Source organism: Epinephelus fuscoguttatus, linkage group LG16, assembly GCF_011397635.1.
Source record: "Epinephelus fuscoguttatus linkage group LG16, E.fuscoguttatus.final_Chr_v1".
Classification (NCBI taxonomy): domain Eukaryota; kingdom Metazoa; phylum Chordata; class Actinopteri; order Perciformes; family Serranidae; genus Epinephelus; species Epinephelus fuscoguttatus.
This window is the reverse complement of record NC_064767.1, coordinates 24,151,299-24,163,798: the sequence shown is the minus strand read 5'-3', so window position 1 is coordinate 24,163,798 and position 12,500 is coordinate 24,151,299. Positions and strand designations below refer to the sequence as shown.

At 40.4% G+C, this 12,500-nt stretch overlaps 1 protein-coding gene across 11 annotated transcripts in view; it reads right to left on the bottom strand.

Annotated features, from left to right (window-relative positions):
* adgrb3 (adhesion G protein-coupled receptor B3) overlaps positions 1-12,500 on the bottom strand; it is a 137,293-nt gene that overhangs the window by 23,355 nt on the left and 101,438 nt on the right. The gene's annotated exons all lie outside the window — the stretch shown is intronic.

The window sequence follows — 12,500 nt, the reverse complement described above, 5'->3', positions numbered from 1 at the left end:
TTTCCTTATTTAATTATTTATTTCCATCGAGACCTATAGAGCGCGTATGGACTGTTACATTATAAAAAAAAAAAAAAAAAAAAAAAAAAAAGAGGCGAACAGACACATCGACACGGCTCTTGTGTGGCTATACGAGCAGCATTTCAGCTGGAGCAGATAGAGAGGCAGAGACACGGAGGAGGGGGAGGACGCACGGAGCTGTCCAAGCAGACCGGTGCTGATTGATTCGCCATACGCAGATAAATAGCAAGAAGTGATATGAAAACAGCATCATTCCCTCATAAAGCGTACAGATAAGAGCGGTTATATTTACCTGCATGTCTGTCTGCGTGATTCTCTATTCCTCTAGATGTTTCCCAAACGACTGTATTCCTCCTCAATGCCCCTGTTATGCTGTCTTTTTTCCTTTTCGGCTGATTTTCCCCCCCTGAACTGTTTTAATTAGCAGCTTTTGAATGCTTCCTTAGGGGGATTTTCACCCTGGAAACGGTGGACAGCATCAGATTGATACTCTGTTCCTCTCTGCTGGCGTGAGAGGGGGAGGTTGATACAATGCAAAAAGAAACGCACGCTGTCGCAGGATCTGTTTATTCGGCTGCAGGTTTAATGATATGACGGGAATACATGATGGTTGGGGATTTTTCCTGAAAATCATTTTGTTTTTTACACGAAAGTGGTCGCTGCTCGGTGCGAAGCGCTTTGGAAAAAACAAAAACCCCACTGCAGAACTAATACCACCCCGCGGAAGCAGCGCGAATGGTTGCAGCCAGTCCCCACTTCACACCGCTAGTAGGTGAAATGAAAGGAGCGCTTCTCTTCCATTTGTCATTCGCCCCCACTCATTTCCAATCTTCCAGCAAAAAAAAACAAAACCCCCTCATTGATTAAACATCCCGCGTGAAAACTTCATCCACACCAAAAATGTCACACACACGATCAGTTTTTTGCCGCAACACATTTACCTCAAATTAAAATTCGAGTCACAAACAAGCACCTGTTGTCCTGCAACAACACCCTGCTGTCCCCTCAGTCTCCAGCATCCTGCCTCACTTCCATGACACAAGATTCACATGAGATATGAGCAGTCACAGCGCTGATTTAGAACAATACAGAGCACACTAGCTGCTGATTTGTGAGCCAAGTGGCCTCTGCTGTGTGAGGCAATCCTGCTTTGTCATTTGATCAATATGGCTGCAATATTTATTATTCCTGGAAGGGACTGTAGAGCCCTTTTTGCAAATTTAAAACCAGTATTCCAAGCTGTCTGTACAGAGCAATGCAACAATTAAACAAGAAAACCCTTCAATCCACCCCCTCCACCCTCAACTCTTCTCCTTAACTAGGTTGTGCAAACAAGTGATGCATGTTTACCCCCAGACTACTGCAAACAGAAAACCACTCAGCAGCTTTCGCTCAATTTCAAAAGAACTTCAGTAGCGAGACAGGTATGAATTATCTATGCAAATAAAACTGTCTTGTCGCAAAGGTGATAAAAAGGGGTCATATTGTCTGCGGGCTGTGGGAGAAGTATCTCACTGCAGCTGGGGGCCCTGAATCACAACTTAAAAAGGTCTATAGTGGATGTGCTGTTCAGCTGATTTAAATATTCAAGGATTTCTTCGATGGCTTCAAAAAGGAGGGTTCAAACGCTGACATTTCATGATGATAAATAAAAGTCTGTGGCGGGGCCCTTGAACAACCCTACATAACTGCAACTCTATTGAGCTGAGCTGGATAATATGAATAAAACAGTGACTTTGAGAACCTCTTCTAATGACTGGTCTGGCATAGTAACATTAGAAATATTCAATAGCGCTGTGAATCTGAAGATGTCTTTAACCTTGATTCCAAATAAGTGCTTGATGTACAGACAGAAAATGATGTTTTGGCAGTAAGCAGGGTGAATAAAAAGTAGGCAACTGTGACATTAAACTGCTTACAAGGTCTGGATTATCTTGACTAACTGGATGTTGGTGCTTTAAGCAAACACAAGTCAAGTGCCATTTAGGTCTATTATATTTGCGAAAAGGCAGACATCTCTACGACCAATATCTATTGAACTATATAGTGAAAATATGTCTTTTTCATTTTTTGGTGAACTGCCCCTTTAAGTGTACATCAATGACCTCCAGTTAACAAAAAAGTTGCTGATAGCAGCCAAAAGCACTTCTGAGGGCTAAAGGACTTGTTGGACTTCATTTATACCTACACCTGCCCCAGAACCATAAAATAGTGCAAAATTAAATTAACATTTTCATGCAGCTTGGGGAAAAAAACAGTGAACACATCCTTTAATTGTAGCACAGGCTTGTCATTGTTTGATGATTTCACTGTGGGACAAAGAGACAGGCCATGATGAAGTCACTGGGTGACCAACAGGCATCATACCCTTTACAAAGCAGCCCACTTGAGATTTTTTGGGTATGCTGCTGCTGTTGCACTCTCAAAGGCAAAGCTCTCCAATGCACACCCTCTTGTGATAAGACTAATATCATGTGTGATGCCTCTACATCTCAATAACTTTGGGATGAATCAGCAATTCCCCCGATGAGGACTCAATCCTCGACATGATCTGTTCCTAACTTTTGACTTGCTAGATGTTTGCTACTCTTTTGTGCCACCGAGAGAAGCTGACAGGAGAACATCCCTGACTGGGGATTTATGTACGCCACGTTTGATGTGTTGTCTGACCTTATCGGGGGCCGGTGGCCTCAGAATATAAAATGTCCCCTAGAGAAAGTGTCAACACTGATGGTAACCACAGTGAGTCTGATGACGGGACATTCATCACACACCCTTGGTTGACCACTTTCTATCCGTGCGGTGATGTATTGACGACTTTTGTATTAAAACTTCCAGGACTGAAATTTGTGACAGATTCTGATCGTTCTCCAATTTTTAAAAAAAATATTTAGGTGTCAAGATGCGAGAGACGTGACAGCAGAGTGACATAAAGAGTCGACAAAGTTTTTTAGACACATTCAGTATTGAAACCCTCATGTCATGCTGAAACAGAGAGACAGACACTTGCTCAAAACTCCAATTAGGTTTGTCTTCCTTGCTGAACTTTGACAGATCGTGTTCCTCCAGCCATAGAAATCTTATTACTAAACCCATAACTTATCCACACGTCCAAGCAGTGCACTTAAGAGTCAAACAGCGAGACTGTATGTCCGGCTAAACAGGCTGTACAGACTGAATGATTGGGCTGAGCTGCAGTTTTTTAGCCCTTGTTGTTCTTTCACAGTTCTGCATATGAAAACACCTTATTCACCATATAGTATATTTTCAGCAATGGCGGATAGCCATCCAAAAAGCTCTTTAAATTCATCCCATGCCCACATCAGATTAGCCAGGCACTGGGCTGAGGGCTTAAAGACGGCCTGAGGCAATGCACTTTGGGCAATTTCATAAAGTCCTGAAAGACTGACACACAATCACAGGCAGAGGAGGGTGGGAAGTTATTCCATCCATCTTGGATTTCTTCATGACGGGCAATTCATATAAGCCTGTGGGCCGCACTGCGTGTGTTAACTAAATGAAGGGAAAAAGAAAAATGACTGCATGTTTTTATGCAGCGAGAAAAATGTAATTAATTCTGAGTGGGGCAGAGACCTTAAAAGAACCTGCAGTTTGGATTTGTTACTGAGGACGTGAGTGGCTCCACCTGCTCGTAGGTCTGTTATGCCTATTATCATTGCAGTTAGTTGAACTTAAGGGCACCCATAACTGTGTCTGTACTGAAATGATTGTATTCATTTTAACACAAATTGCATATGTTGTAAGATTCATACTAAGGTAGCCTATTTAACATAATGTGATCTGTGAATTATCGTTGCAGCTCTATGGGGCAACCTCTGGAATGAAGCCTAAGGCCCTGCTCACACAAAAAGCATTTTGAAGGTTGCAAAACAGGAAGGCGCCCCACACTGCCTTTTTTTTTTAAACTGAGTGCCACTATTAAAAAAAAAAACCCACTTGCTGCGCCTTTTTATTGTTGCCAGGCAACCACCCCATCATGCCCTTACACTAACCTTCCCATGTAATCAATCTACCCCCCCCCCCCCCCACACTAGTAATTAGTATCTCGTTCCTAAAATGGACAGGCAGAGGGTACTTGCTGTAGCTCTGTTTGAGAGTGAGAGGTTGTCAGCAAATAGTTTGTTGGGCACAGAGAAACGGAGATCTGTGTGGGTTCATGAGACCCTTAAAAAGAGGATGGATCAGTAGGAGCTTCACCTCAATGATGACCGTCTCCAGGCATATTTTGACAACCTACTGTCTAATGTGGGCTGTATAGCTCTGGGTATCCAGCAAGAGCTAACACCAGTTTCTCCTCCATTGTTTACCAAAAGTAAATTTGTTGTTGTGGCCATGACAAAAAAAAAAGAGATGACCTTGATGATCCTTTTCAACTCAAGGAGCTCAAAGCGGTCCAGCAAAAATGCCAGGCGCCTAGAATGCAGTAACATGAGGTGGTTGCAACACAAAACAGCAAGCAAAAAGCTTCACTCTCATTAAAAACAATCACAAAAAGGTTCCTCCAGCTGCTAAAACACTTTCTGTGTGATCAGGACCTAAATGCCAAAAACTGAAGTTCCTCTAATGGCCACTTGGGGCTGGCGTCAAAAGTGAGTCGATCCCAACAGACCCCCATGTTAAAATGCCCAACTGAAAGCCTGCTTACAGGTGGTTGCCGTCCGTTGACAAGTTGCTATTACAGGGATGACGTTACTTAGATAATGTAACCATGATGTAACCCCAGGCGACAGGGTACGGGTGTAGCCGACACTATTTCAGTGTGTTTCAGTTCATGAAAGTTAACTTACATTTTGGCTGCCTATAAAAGTCCTGCCCAGCATTTTGTTGTACTAAAAGACCCTCTAAGGAGTTGGATGTTCAGTACATTTTGTTTCAATGGTTTTAAGCCTGATTTTTGCTAATGAAAATTGGCATTAGCATAGTCACAATTAACCATAGCTGTAAATGCATTGTGCTAACCAAGCTTGCAGCTACTATTAGGGTAAGCTCCACCTGCTTGTCTAAATACAGTCACTTCTAGTCCCAAAAATCTAAGATAGTGATGGCCAAAATGCCAAAGTTGAGGCTCCAAAACAGGAGCCCACAAACTAATGTGTTACAGTTCATTTAAACTTAAAAATGGTCAGAACTGTCAACATGTGAATCCTCCTCTCTCATCTATGAATCAATCCCACTAGGGTTACAAGTAAGACATTATATGAACACAACAGTTAAACAGAGTAAAGTCTATCTGACCATGACACCTCAAGGAGCACGAGATTTGCCCCAAACTCACATCTTGTGCTCTTACACACACAAACACAGTGATACTGCCTGCTGTCAACTAATGCGTGGTTAGTGTCCTCATCAGTCCATCATGAGTCCTCGCTGGATCGAAGCTTAGAATTACTGTAAACACCGCCCACATTGCTTCTTCTGCCTCCCAGTGTCCTTTAACAGTGTGCAGAGATCAAAGTAGACAGCCAGAGGTCTAGAGCAAAGCCAGACTCCCTTTAATGTCATTACGAACAAATCCATCAGAAACAGAGAATGCAACGCCATTATCGCCTCCCCATCTGCAGCGTCGACAGTCTCCATTCCAAAATGACCTAAAAACAACAGACGTCTTCCAACGTGGGTCCCTGGGACTAAATCTGATCAAGTGCGAGTCTGTGGAGCAAATGTGTCGATTTGAGGGTCTATGATGTGAAAAACTTTGACAACTACTGATCTCAGATACGGAAATGTCAAAGAAGCTTGACGTCAAAGAGGGAAACCATTAGAGGGTGCTTTCAACAGAATTAGAACACTTGAACCTAAAACTGAATACAACTTTAACTGAAAGATAAAGCTGGATCTGTGTATTTTGAGCTCTAAATATATACATCACCAGCTGCAGGTGCATTTACTGTTTACAGAACTTGTTGGATTTCTTAAGCAGCTCTTAACTAAAGTAGACAAAAGCTGCTGATTGTAGATTGTTATGGTTCAACAGTCTGTGAGAAGCTTTAGCCTGATTTTTTTTTAAATTTCTTGTCTGTTATGGTACATCCGCAAAGCAAAGCTGAAATATAAGTGTATCAAACTGCACCCATAGCACCCATGTATCATCTGGTATCTATATTATAAAGATGCTTAAGAACCCTGGTAATGGCAAACCAGATCTTGCAATAACAGCTCCTCTCTTCAAGCTGTACCTCAGTTGGTGATGTTTGGTGTGGCCCGTTTGGCTCAAATCCAGGATCTCCAGATGTTTGAAGAACCTGAAGCTGCAACAGCTGCTTTTCACACCTTAACCCATAAATGATTCATGTGCTTTCATTCCACAGGAAGTGGAGCGTTCTTAGTAAATTCACGGTATGAACTGTATAGCAGGTGTATTTGAGGTGTAACTGTTTAGGTAATTGTTATAATCATGAAGAAAAGCTGAACTGCAGCATTTTACTCCTCATCAGTTTAAGTAACTATATTATGATGTCACAGGTTTGAAAGGGCTGTTTCTCTCCTGGAATTAGCAAGTCATCTACCATCATGACCAACAGTTTATTTTTATTGACCATTAATTTAAAAGCTGGGGTAGGCAGTTTGGTTATGGCATCACCTTTGAGCATACTGTAATTCAAGTGGTCTGAGAGAACACTAGACGTCTGCACCTCCTCTTGGCACTGCTTTCAGGTTTTTGAAATGTAGCCCGCAACGGGTGACTTTGGCCAATCACAGGTCATTTCAAAAAGAGAGGGTGTTCCTATTGGTTGTTGCAGACGTGTCTGCGTGTCGCTTTGGTGAAAGCCTGATTCAATGACAGAGAATCCTGCAGAGAAAGTGGGAATCACCAGAGGATCCACGATACAGTATTATCATGATACTTAAGTCACGATATAATATTATTATGATTTTAAATATGTCGCGATATGCTAAATATTGTGATAAAATATATTGCAATTAATTAACTTTTTTCAACTGTAAATTACGTCCCCAAAGGAAAACTGTGTCAACATGTGTTTTATCTAATAAGATAAAGTTTTCAGTCTCTTAATCTCACTTCAGCCATTTTATTGCATTTTACTGTTGTATCTAGGGGGCTGAAAAAGCAATTGATTATGCTATTCTACTAAGCTACCTAAAGTTTAATTTGTATTTGTCACGTTATATAACAAAAAATCAATACTTGGCACTGTGTGACAATATGATATGGTCACACAAAAATATCGCGATACTAAGCTGCATCAATTTTTTCCCACCCCTAGTGCCCACAACCCAAAAAAGGAAGGAAGACTTATCAGAAAGAGAGTCTCAAAGACAGTCTGACAGTAGACACAATAACACGTCAATATCTGAAAAGAATATGTTGAAAATGTTGCAACTAGCTTAGCATAATGCTAAAAGGAGCCAAAGGCTCTTGGCTGCAGCTTTAAGTGCACATGTATGTAGCGAATATTAGAGCCCCTGAATCCCACTGTGTCCTCTGGGGATCTCCAGGGTAAATCTACAATGATATCAGATTAAATAAATCAATGTATGGCAAACACTGAGTTACTGTATGAAGCAGTGCATATGCTTGTGGTTGTCTGGTGGGAGGTGCTTAGGACAGAGAGGGGAGAGCTGCAGAATGAAGGTGCATTTTCCAGATATCTGCCTGCCCATTACTTCAAGATGAACTCATAATAGTAGTATTTAAAATATTACAATTAAATGCTTGTCTCATGTTATTAAAAAAGTGTTTTCTGCAGTTTTTTTAATATATAGAGTATATCATGTAAACTGATTCGGACTTTAAAAGAAGGAAACATTAAATCTGGTGGCCTGAGTCTCAGTACATCTTTTCCCACCACAGTTATGCATGTTTGGCCGTAAAGATTACAATCTGTTTGGTTATACTGCACCATAAAAGGAAACAACATTTAATACTTACAATAGCCAAGTGGTACTAATACAATTCATTGCCTTCAGGGTGCTTTAGAGGAAGCAAAAAAGACACACGGAGAATCGAATCTTAAAAAGTAAAAAAAGAAAACAGGTCTAATAAATGCAGCAGCCTGTAAAAAGGCTGTGTGTTTCAAAGATGTGTTAAAAAAGGGGTCAAGATGCTGTTAATCCTGACGTGGCAAGTTATTTCAGGATCTAAAAGCCTTTAATGATGAAGGTTGTCCTCTTCAGTTTGAGGTTTGGCCCCCATAAGACTTTGGTGGATAATCTGAGAGGGGGATGCAAAAACATCTGCGATTAAGAAGTCAGAGAGACACTCATATGGCTTCCCATGCACTACTTCCAGGGATTCAGAGGATTTTAAAAGCATCTAATTGCAGGGGAATGCCAAAAGGCCGAACTTGCTTGTAATGTCATTCTGTAATTTTCTTTTTCTGCAGCTTCAGTGGCCGTCTAGAACAACTAACAAGATGGAATTTATGCATGCGATTACAGTGCTCAAAATGAGATTAATCAATCCTCTCAAACCATTTAAAGAAAGACGAGACGGGCTGAAAAGTAATCTGATTTAAACTCATGCTGGAGTCACACTGAAACTAAATATCCAAGATAGTGCACATTAGTGTAAGATAGTAAAATATTTCTTGGGTAAAAGAATATTTGTTTTTGAACACTATGGGAAAGTTGACTGATCTAAAATCACTGGGTTGCATTTCACATTTTTCCCTCGGCGGTGGTGGTGGGATATTGGCAATTTCAGACTTGTTTGATAGCTGAAAATATTGACATTTCAAAGAGTAATAAAAGTGTATGCATCTGACCTGTTTACACTCGCTGCTGTGGCGCTGCAGACTTGAAAAGTAAATGAAAAAAAGATATTGGCTCTCCGGATGCTCCGGTGTTTTATTTTTCACATGGAGAGCTGCATGTTTATTCACATCCTTGTTTTATTCTTCACTCGCACTTATGTTCTTTAATACTTTGAGCTAATCGCTGCCAGTTGCGGCAGGTCATCCTACAATCCTCTGGACTACAAAACCAGTCAAAGCATGTCAGTCACAGGAAGTCCCTGTCATTAAAGCTGGTCCAGACCTTTGCCTCATGTGACAGCTGAGTAATTTAACTTATTTTACCTGCAAAGAATTAAATGAAGATTGCTTGGGAACTAATTATCTTGTCAAAACTGCAGAAAATATCTGCTGTAGTGATTGTCACATGAATTATCATCTTCATCGTCTTAATCCTTTTCATGTTGTTTTTGTGTTGTCAACAGTTTTAGTGCTTCTATTTTTAAGCTTTTATTGTGATGCTTCTGGACAGGAAAGGAAGATATAATGACAGGGATTGACATTCGTTTCTGTTGTTTTAGGATGGAAGTAGGATGTCCTGTTTCTGTGATATCATGGACCATGCTCTGTGAAATAAGTGTTTACACTGTACATATTATCTTTTGGATTTTATGTCTTCTATATCTATAAAATAAGTTTACAGTTTAAAAAAAACTATTACAAATTAAAATCCTGCATTTTAATATATTATTGGATTATTATTGCTGATGCATAATATACACTACACAGTCTTACAGAAATACAGGAAAATGGGCATGACCTCTTCACAACGCATTACATAAAGTTGCGTGCCGGCAACATGACAGCAATGCCAATGCAAAGTCTATCACAAACAGTCGCAGTTTTGTTGTGAAACTGTTTGGTTAGACTTAAGGAATGAAAAAAATGCTTAGGTTTAGAGCAGCGGTTCCCAACTGGTCCAGCCCGAGGGTCCAGATTTGTCCATAGTCATTAGTCGAAGGTCCACACAGTTTAATACATTAAGCTTCATACTTGCGTTTGGCCATGTCGTCAAGCTAGTTTGCGTTCTCTGTCAAGTAGCTGTCAATTAGTCACTCAATTTACAGCAGGAAATGGCACTTCACTACATTTGTAAAGTACTTTGCATAGTGCAAACTCTGTAAAGTCACATAACTACCTTAACTTTTGGTTTCACATCGGACATGATTGTTTGACCAATCCACCACCCTTCTCACTCGTCCTATGTAGACTTTCTCATTCTTTATACTTAATTCTTAAGCTCCACACTGACTTTGCATTGATATAATTTTCTGTATTGCTAGCATGTGATTTTAACACATTTCATGCCCACTACCGCTTGATGCATTGTTGAGACTTTGTTTTAATTTCATATATTTCCATGAGATCAGGCTCACACACACGTAGTATCTCAGTGTTGTAGCTGAATTTAAATTGTGTCCATCAGCAGTATCTCAATATTGTACTTAAGTGCAGTCCTTGAGTAGTCACCTTCCATCACTGTGAATTATCAATCAGAGTTTAAAGATACTTCAAACAATTATGTGGCTCTTAAAGTCTCAGGAAATGCGAAAAGTTTTTAAAATCATACAAACTATTCAGTACTGATGGAAAATAATTGCTCAATTTTATGCCCAGTCATTGTTTTTTAATTGTTTTGCTGTCATACTTTCCCTTTAATGGATGGATTTTAATATATGAAATTATTCTCATTAAACCTCAATTTAGTAGAAAACATCCAAAATAAGTAGCCGGAAAAACCTTGCCGTCTCCCTTATTGCTAAAAAAAGAAAAATACATTTACTCAGTTTTGCGGTTATTAAGATTTAACAGCAGCATATTAAAAATGCACCATTCTGTCCTCTCTGCATGGAAAATTAAAGGCAAAGGACAAGCAGAGAAAGGCACCAGAAAATGTATGGATTCTATCACGATATGGAGCTACAGCTTTGTAGCAATGAACTGCATGTTCTCTCCTCAACACCATGTTCCCAGCTGCTTACAGAAACAGACAAATCACAAGAGTTTTTCCTGTTGTTGTCACATAAGAATATTTATGCCCCAGGCTCCCACCCCTGTGGTGAAAGTAAAGCAGCAGAGGCTCAGGTGTGGCAGCTTTCTCAGCCTCGCAGCTTTACTGTAGCTGCTTTCACAGATCAGCTCGGCATTCACATGTTCAGTATCTAGACCTGAAAGAGTCAGAGGACACAGTTTTCCACTTGTGAACAACATTTCCATTCTGCTAATTGTTACAGTGAGCACTCTCTTTTGGTTTGAACCAACATGGCTGACAGATGGTGTATTACCCCCTCGATGAGTCCTGAGAGTGGCTGCTATTGTGTAACAGGACGAGCCAACTGTTTGAAATGAACATGATAATCATACCATGGAGTCATTCGGTGGCGCTCTGATTAAAATGACTTAGTGCAGATTGGAAAAAAAAAGAAAAATGCTGGAATTAAACACTTGGTTTGTGAAAGTCAGGAAAAGAGAATGGAGCGGAGTTGTCCCAGTTGTATCTTTGCTGTTCAAAAATAGACCCGTTGCCCTCAAATACCATGATAGAGGACAGACTATGCACAATTCACATGCTATTTCAAAGTAAAAATAACAACCTCGTATAAGCTGTTGTCTGAGCTGGTTCATCCACAGCTGCTGTTATGTTTCCCACAGTTAGAGCAACACCGAGGTCCAAAATATTTCAGTGACTGCTCATCCATCTTCAATGACACATTAAATACAAGCTGTGTTGTAACATGCTATGCAGAAATGTGCATCGCTTCATTCATAAACATATCCACATACCAGATCTTGAAATGATAAAGATTAAGATTTCAGTCCTGGTTTATTTAACAACACCTGTGGTTACTGGCAGTGATGGCAATTGCGTTTGAGAGACAGACGTAAGGACCATTGGGGGAAGCAAACATGCCTTGAGCAGTTAGTGTATTCATGAGACATGCAACAGACGGACTCGTGTGTCTGTTTACAGCGCACCCGAACAAACCACGGGCTGAGAGGATCCCAACATTCAACAATGTCTTCCGACACCAAATGTTTCCTTCCACGTAACAGCATGTGAAATGCATCGCTTCCTGTGAATCCTTTGTGCATGAGTATGTGAACTGAATAATCCCACACAGGAAGAGCAGTCTCTTCCAGGAACAATTAAAACTACAATAAATATAAAGACAATTACAGAATGCAAAAACATTGCTTAAAAATAGCTGGTCATAAATAGTGTTAAAAACTGTGCTATAATGAAAATGTGAAGGCTTTAAACTGTTAATAATTCAACTGCTATTAGCCTCTGCTCCTTTTTTTAGTGCAGCTGCTAGATAGTTGCCCCTCAGCTACAGCAGTAAAGCGGCCTCACTGCAGTGTAGCGAGGAAAGTTGACTTTCTGGGAGTGGAAATGCTCCAACAACTCTGGTTTTATCAAGTGACACTGTGACAAGAACATTGCTGTCAAATGTTAACAGTGCAGGTACGAGAATCATTCCACTGCAAACAAGGTGACATCAAATCCACTTAAAAACAGCAACACAACACCAAACACGGGCAAAACAAGCCCAACTCAAAAGGGTACGTATCCTGTCAGAGGAGCATTCAGTGGGTAAATGTATAGGTTGCGGACAGAATCGTGACAACACATGAACCCAAAGCACTGATAGCTTTCTTTTAATGCGTATAAACTGTATCAGGTCTTTATCTGTCAGCATGATC